The sequence below is a fragment of the Pezoporus flaviventris genome, unplaced genomic scaffold (assembly GCF_033815535.1).
Source record: "Pezoporus flaviventris isolate CSIRO_AGI_PZ_B2104156 unplaced genomic scaffold, CSIRO_AGI_Pfla_v1 ptg000016l, whole genome shotgun sequence".
NCBI classification, from domain to species: Eukaryota; Metazoa; Chordata; class Aves; order Psittaciformes; family Psittacidae; genus Pezoporus; species Pezoporus flaviventris.
The window spans coordinates 1,380,316-1,388,694 of NW_026892564.1; the positions used below are offsets into that span (position 1 = coordinate 1,380,316).

Here is an 8,379-nt window from a genome sequence, read left to right on the forward strand (position 1 = left end):
TGCCAGGCTATGGATTTTGTTGACTCTAGAACTGAAGTCATAGATAAAGTAGGGCATAAAGTCTACAGAACCTCAAGGGGACATGGAAGGAGAAATACTGACCAGAAATAGATAAAGGAAAAATAAGGCAGGTAAGAATACATGTGGTGCAGAGATTGCAGACATGAGAAATAAGGGCATCAGAGGAAAAAGGGCAACAAGCAGAACAAATATATCTGTAATCAGCTGAATTAATGAATCCATTTTTCTCAGAGGGTTGTTTCTTTCTTCCCCAGAATGACTCCAGCACCATTTGTAATCACTGTGATAGCTCAATGGAGAGAGAGATATGGCTTGTACTGTATTAATATGTGTGCAGTTGGCCAGCTGACTGCTACCACACAGTTCAGTGGAGTTTGGTCTGTCTCTCTTCCTTGGGCCTCTGTCGTATACCCAGCTGCGTATTTTCACAAAGTGTGTTCAGGCATAATTATCTTTGGGTGTGCTATTCTGGCAAATATGGCTGAAATTTAACATTTATGTAAGCCTCCTTTCCTTAAAAAAGTAGCCTGTAAAGAAATTGTGGACAGGGGTCACATTTCACTTAACAAAGAATATGTATGAAACCTAGCAGAGTGAAAAGAAGACCAGCAGTGAGATAGAAGAGGCAGGATTAACAATGTGTCTCTGCAGTTTGAGGTGCTGTTAGCTGAACCCAGAAGCATTATGTAAGCTGTTCATTAGTTTTGCAGAGAAGACGTCACATTGGATGGAGCAAAGTTAAGCACCTTCCAGGTTACACTACTTCTAGACCTGGAATTAGCTTTATGCTCAATATAAGAGAGTACAGGTAGCTAACAGGGTAATAGCATGGTAACTAAGATGCAAAAATAGGAATGCTGTGTGAAAAAAAAAGTGGGAGTAAAAAGCTGGACTGACTGTATTAACAAAGCAAACAGTAACATCAGCAGCCTGACATCTGGATTCCACGTTCCCCACCTGCCTGCCTTTAAGAGTATCTGGTCTCTTAGAAGCAGAGAGAGAGTCACACCTCGTAGCATGCCCTTACCAGTTCAGATCATTTTGTCCTTCTTCTGTTATTGCCAGTCAGCTGTTCCTAGCACTTAATACACATTACATTAATGAATGCTAGGTTTTTCAATTTCATGCTATACTAGGCAGCATGATAAGAAGACAGTATCAGACAGGCCATAGGCCAGAAGAGACATGTGAATACCATTTTTAGCTGGAGAGTAATACTGGGTTTTTTTGTTTTCTCACAGTGATTATTCCTATTTCCTAAGCAGCCTCCTGGACAAAGGCAGGCAGTAGCTGGGGAGTTGAGGGAAGAGCTGAATGCAGTCCACAACTTGGTAACTAAGCAGCAGGACTTAAAACTCTTAACACAGAGATTCACCTCGTATTTTTTTCCAAGGAGGCAGCTCCCATTGCGCGGTGTTCCTAGCATAAGAACTTACGATCTTCAGGAAAAGACTTTTTTAGGGTATGTTATGTTTTCTGTTTTCTTATCAAGCTGTATGCATCAAGAAATGGCATGGAACAGAGTGAAGGAGCTGTTTCTGACAGCTGCAGTTTTATCCTGGAAAGAAGGGGAGGAAGGATGACCAGGGAGTAAGGGGTGTATGAGTCCCAAGTTGATCAGAGGGATATTGTATTTGTTTCTGGTTTTATTTCTGGGACTGATGCCATTGTTTGTGTGTTTATGACACTTTAATACTCTTTTTTTCCTAGCTTAGGGCTAAATCTCATAGCCCGTACTGAGCTCTGAAAATCCACTGAAGTCAATAGGACAATTTCTGTGACTAGAATATCAGGCCTAAAACCTGGATGTAGACAAAGAAAATGTTTCTTGCGTGAGAGCAGATATGTCTTATGAACTCTAGAAGAAGAAATATTCCGCCTCACCAATTGCTGAGAGCAGAGGACATTTGTATTTCCTCAGCCGTCAACACCCATACCATTTACTGTGGGAATGATAGCTGTAACCGAAAAGTATCTTCATTAACATGAGCAGGGTAAAGGTTTCCCTAATTCTGAAACCTTCTTTAAGATGATATTTAAAATCTAGATGAAGTAGCTAAATTGAAGTTAAGAGGTGACAAAAGCAGCCAAAAAATCCACATTTAACCCTATTCGCTGTGAACTTCTTTCCACACTCCTTAGCAATTTTTTTTTTTTTTTTTTTTAACTAAACACTAGTTTGATTACACCCTGTCAGACATAAACCAAGCATACTGGCTCTTATCAGCTAGTGTCACAACATCTGTGCCCTTTGGAGGACAGGTTTTCAAAGGATGCAATGAGTGCTTCCAGAAAGAAGCAAATTTCATCTCTCTTGCTTCTGAAAGTCACCTTGAGAAGCACAGACTGCTGTTTGGGCATTCAGACTGGGACAAAGCAAGTGCTTTTCAGTTCACATGAATAGATTCATGCTGTGAAATAGAAAAGTAAGTCCTCTGAAGCTCATTTTTAAGATTGCTTTTAAGTTACAAGGTTCACATAAACTGAGCAAACCATTATCTGGACTAGTGCTTCAAAAAGACTCTGTATTTCTGTGATTAGGAACTAGTGCATTAGGCGTGTATGCAGATATGTGCAGGAGGATGTGCTACAGTGAGCATCTCTCTCATAGTATACCTCTGTGCCTGTGTGCAGTCTTGGTAGGGGGTGGAAGGTTGCACAAAGGTCCCCACACTGGTATCTTTCAAACAAATTTTTTATATTTATCATAGTCATAAAACCTCCTTTTTTTTTTTAAGTAAAAGCACATTTATTGGTGTACTCACTGAATTGTAACTGCAGATGAAAGCAGTGGTCTTTTTCAGATAGCAAACTGAGACATTGCCTATTCTCAGAAATAATTGCAGGCCTTATCTCATGAAAATACTAGTTTAGAGTAGTATGAACCTAAAATATCAAAACCTGGTATTTTGGTCTTCAGGTTTGTAATCAACTTCATATAATCTAATCCTCAGATGCATTAATGTATTCCCGTTCATGTAGTGCTGGTTCTTGTATTATTTGAAGCAGATTTTCAAGGCCTCATGCAGAAAGTAATTCCTCAGCTTCACTGTTAGTATAAAAAAACATAGACTGTTTCTTTCTCAGAGCCTGCTGACATAACTATTTTCCTGTGGGGTCTTCCACCCCTTCTTAATTCTAGGGAGTAATAGAAGCAATGCTTACAGCTGCAGCACTGGGGGCAGGACCTGTGTATTTCTTTGACCAGGTATTTCTTTTATATACAGTGCATTCTACTTTCCTCTTTCCCTGAACACCTCTTCCAATCTTACATTGGAAACATTCATTTTTTTGTAGATGTAGGATTAAAGAGAAAGGCAAGAAGATACCAGAATTGTCTTCATATTTCACTGCAGATCTTCTTGCTGGCTTTACTCCCAGGTGATAAATAGTGTGACACCAGTAGTGGTGAGAGCAGGGAAGATTCTGTCAACTAGTTTTCCAGAGAAGGTACAAAAAGGAGTCCCACGGTAGATGTGGCCAAGGCAGAACAGGAGAGATGGGGGAGGCACATGACCAGAACTGGCACCCTGCCATGCAGTAAGAGCAGAGGGAGACAAGTGAGAAGGTGACAATGTCCTATACCTAATTCTCTGAGGTGTAGAACCTGATGTTCACTTCTGCTGTCAGCATTTTATGAGTTTAATATATTTAACATAAAAACCGTGAGCAGTTAGTTAAAGAATGCCACATAATAACCTTGTTCACTGTTTTGGTGTGAACTGAACAACGGCAACATTGGCAGGTGCAGAGGTCTGTGTATTTCATGAAGTTCATGTCTACTGACTAATGAATTTGGAACTGGTGTTCACAGCATTCCTCTGGGGTGGGTCGTCTCTGGATAGCTGGGTTTTAAATTCAGGTTTCATCCCGTTTGCTTTAAACTGGTTTGGTTTTTGTTGGTTTTTTTTGTTTTGATTTGTTTGTTTGTTTCTTTTGCCTACCTTGCTTTAGAATTTCAGAAGTTTACTCCAGGTTGTTTCCATCTATGAACATGTTTGTGTGCACATTACTTCAAGAGTGTAAGAAGCTACCACTGAAACTGGAGCAGGGTAACCATGCGGTTACAGCTAAACTTGTGTGTGGTTAAAGACTTGAGGACTAAGACTTCTTTTTGGTAAAATTTCTTTGTATTTTAGATTTTAAAACTCCTAAAAAACTTGTTAATAAATTTTCCACATTGGCAGTCCTCCAATTAAACTAAAATAAAGATTGCCCTCTCACAATTATGGAAGATCAGTGTTCTCAAACTGAAAAAAACACCCTCCCAAAACAGAAAATGGGTATGTAGAATCAGCAGTTGCTGGAGAAGACTTCTTTAGACACTTAAAAATTTCATTACACCTAAAGGTCTTTTGCATGTCATGTCTAAAAAGGCAAAGCTTCGGATTTATTTGATTGCCATTTTATGGAGGCAAGAGAAAATGGTTTTACATAGGAGAGAAGAAACCAATCAGCATGTTACATTACATTACATTGCACTTCAGCAGGCATAATCTAAAGCATACACTGTCAGTGCAGAGGCTCACTGGTTTGGCAGTGGCTGCACTAAATCTCCTGGTGCTGCTCTGCACAGGTATTTCTGAGCTTGAGCTGGGAGTCTTCTTGGGAAAAAATGTAGCTCAGTCTCAGCTGTGAAAGGGAGCACTGCCAGCCTGTCCATGTATGTTTCAGGCAGCAAAGCTAACAGGTCTCTGTTCTTCAACTGTCACTGCTCTCGCTTGATACAGCTTTTCTTTCTCCTCAGCCCAATTGAAGGCAATAGTGCCATCTGTACAGGTGAGTGTGAAAAAGGCATGAAGACAGTTTCTTAAACAATAAAATTACAAGAAAACAAAAACCCACCCAGTTTTGTGACAAGTGTCTTGTCACTCCATGTGTAAAACCACTACAGAGGACTCAAACCCAAAGATCTCCCAAACATCTTTGATCCCACAAGCAGATGAGGACTCGCCACTGAACATGTTGAATAAATCTGTGGCTGACAAAGTGTTACAAGAACTTGGGAGAGAAGTTGTAGCTCCTTGCTAGGTATGAGGCTGGTTTCCCTCAGAGGCTTGTGAATGTGCTAACCTGTAGCTGGAGAGAACTTGCTGAGGAGGTTGATTACCATAAATGGCACCAGAAGTCACTAGTGTAAAAAAGTATGAGATCCAGGAGAAAACAAGCCTCTGCTCTACCAGCCTGCACTAGAAAGGAAAAAAGAAAACTTGAGACAGCATCAAACACGCCTTTAGGAAGTAAGGGTAACTTTGTGCTGGGTAAATGTGCTATGTTGTAATGTTTGGCCACAAAAGGGAAAAAAGCACTTTCTGTTAAGACTACTCTCTCGTATGGGTAGGCCGCATGCTCCACTTTATAGCTTGTTATATTGCAGCTCTCTGCAAAGCATCCTTTTAAGACATGATGAAATAGCTTTGCAGCTGAAGCAAGAGGTAAAAACACTTAGAAGAACAAAGCCGGTGAAACTGGGCAATGTTTCAAACCATTTATCAAAGCATTTTTAGTCTCCTCTTTCAAGGTGAGTGATATAGTCAGAACATATTGCACCAGTAAAAAAAAAACTTGCATCCAGAGCATTTCGTTAAGCAAGTGTCATTAATCTCAGTGCAGAACCATAGGTTTGAGTCAAGCCTTTTTCAGGTGTCCAGGTGCTACTGCAGTCTCCCTCTTTTTAAAAAAAGAATAATCTTTGGGTTTATGTTTTTGAAAGCTGACTTACCTTTGCATGTATGATCATAAGCATTGCACTCTGCTTTCTTCCTGTCTAGCTCCTACTGTGCAAAATGATGCTGGCCAGTCACCCATCACAATTGGCTTCTCACTCTCATCCAACATTTGTGAGGAAAGAGGTAACAGTAGCAGGCAGCTGAGCTGGATGGCTTGTAGCAGAGGTGGTTAGAATGATGCAGTACCTTGACAGCTGTTCCGAATGCCTGAATTAACTAAAGTATGTATTAGCATGAGGAGGAAGTAACTGTCAAGCAATAACTGCCCTTGATTTTGGATAGAATCTGGTTTTAAATGCCCTGTCTTTCTCTGATTATCTCTGATCATCTGCCAACAAGGTTTTCTACATAGCCACTGCAGGTCCACTGGTCTTTGCTAGCAGAACACAGGGTGAATAACTGCTTTGGGTTATTATTTTAAGCCTTTCCCTGCTGGAAATTCTCGGACCACATATATTTGACTTAATAAATTTTGCTCTGAATGGGAACTCTAATGCACTAACTGAAAAGTTCTTCATAAGGCATTATACCAGTTCTGCCTAAAACATGGACAAATTTAATGATCTAAAGGGAAGAACTGCTTAGTTTGCACCTCTTTTTGGATTTCTTTAAGAACATTGCCATGTGGGAGAAAAAAAAAAAGGCAGCACATTTGTGCATTTTTTTGCTAATCCTGGCTATGAAGTTGGTCAGGTGCCACAAGGACTGCAAGTTCCTTGGCTGGTGAAGGTTAAAAGTGCTGCAGAGACAGCCAGCATCCTAGCATGGAGGATTAGCTCTACAAACAAATATATAAGCACTGAATGGCCAATCTCTTTTGTTGTCTTCTGAAAATGTGCCAGTCGATTTCTTATGCTTGTAACAAAGCAACAGCATCTCTGAAATGCTTTGCTGTAGAGCTGCATGCTCTTGATGTCTCTGAGCTATTAAGTTTGGAAGAGTATTGATTCCACCTTTAGCTCTTGTGCTCACAGGCAGCCCTTTTATTCTGCAGTCTCAGTGATCTCAAGATCATGCACACTTCCCTTCATCACTCCACCAGTGACTCTGCTAGTGCACTCTATTGTCAGGCCGCAGTTGGAGTTTCCTTAGTCACAGATGGACACCTAAAGGGTTGAGACAACCAGCTTTCACCGAACTGTCCCTGCCCTTTCTTGAGAGCTTCCATTTGTTCAGTCTGTCATCACAGGTTTATTATTTATTTGGTGAAGGGAATACCAAGCAATAGGTTATGCATTTCTCTGAGTGCAATTCTAACCCACTGAGTTCTTGTTTCTGACCAACTTGCTCTTCAATTTGTTCATAGTGAAGCAATAAATCTAAGTAATCTGAGATTCCTTGCATTAATTTTAACAATTGTTTGGGCCATTCTCTAGCAGTCTATGTCTGTAGCCATTTTTTATCACCTCTTTTTCACTTTCTTATCAAGTAATCTGATTTCTTGATAATAATCAGAAAGTGTTCAAACTGTATAGAGGTCACATCCTGACCATTCATCTTGGGCCTTCTCACCTTTTTAGAAAATGGACTGAGAATAATTGAGGATCCCCAGAAGTTAAGAAACGCCTTCCTCCATGCTTCCCCAAGACTTCTGAAATCATCCACAAATGCTGCAAATGTGAATCTAAGTAAAATCTACCTGCTGTAGTGCAGCTGCAACTGCAACAATAGGCATCTTACAGAAATGCATGCTAAAAGAATTCTGTGCTCCTGTTTCTGAAAGTGATGCATGGCTTAATTTTTCAGCTACTTCTCCAGAGTGCTGCTGAGAATAATTAGAGACTGTGTTACCTGCATCTTTTCTCAGCAGTGATCCTGGGCTGTACACAAATCAAACAGTGCCTGTGGCTGATGTGAGAAGTAGTTCATATGAGTGTCTATCATAGAATCATAGAATAGTTAGGCTTGGAAAGGACCGTAAGATCATCTAGTTCAAACCAATAATCCATTTTTCTGGATGCCCATCTTCTTCCTAAACATAATTTTCTATTTTTCCGTTGAAGACACCTAAAATGCACATTCCCTCTTTCTCCCATTGTATTTTTTACGGCAGAGAATCTGTTCATTTTAGAAGGATATTTTGAAAGCTTCAGTACTTTGTATTCGTATGAATGAACCTTACTTTATATTGGCAGATGCCGTAGACCAGGACTGACATTAACATCAGTGTTTACTTATGCAGCTAATTCTAATCTCTCATTCTTTTTCTCTAGGTTGGATTCTCCAACATTCTGAATCAAATTCTGAAGATCTTCACCAGAAGCTGCTTTCTGTGCAGACACTGGAGAGGTTAGAACAAATTCACAGCGAAGTTAACAATCAGAGGTTTCTACTTCCATAAGCAAAATTACAATAAATGTTTTAATGATGTAGAAAACAGATAGATTATGTGAGACCACTTAACCAAACCAACACGCTAGTCTGCAGTGCATTATTGCTTTGGAAACTCCTGGAGTTCTGTTTGACATTTCACTATTCATGAAAGAGAAACATACACTTTTATTTTAGCCACTGGAAGATAAGAATTATCTCAACAGAGACTTTTTCAGGGACCAGTGGTGAGATCATATTTTCTGATAATGTTTAGTCTGCCAATAGATAAACTTTCATTAGTTGCAAAAAACTGTTT

The 8,379-nt window shown here is 39.9% G+C and overlaps 1 long non-coding RNA gene across 3 annotated transcripts; it reads left to right on the plus strand.

The window, feature by feature from the left end:
• Positions 1-8,061, plus strand: LOC133270003 (uncharacterized). 3 transcript variants are annotated; one of them, XR_009743640.1, is made up of 5 exons: positions 1-131; positions 1,514-1,618; positions 3,164-3,402; positions 4,769-4,800; positions 7,964-8,061. It is a non-coding gene; the product is annotated as an uncharacterized LOC133270003 (long non-coding RNA). The 3 variants fall into 3 exon arrangements; XR_009743639.1 differs by lacking the exons at positions 4,769-4,800; positions 7,964-8,061 and adding an exon at positions 3,984-4,716; XR_009743638.1 differs by lacking the exons at positions 4,769-4,800; positions 7,964-8,061 and having other exon boundaries at positions 3,164-3,944.
• The last annotated feature ends 318 nt before the right edge of the window (positions 8,062-8,379 follow it).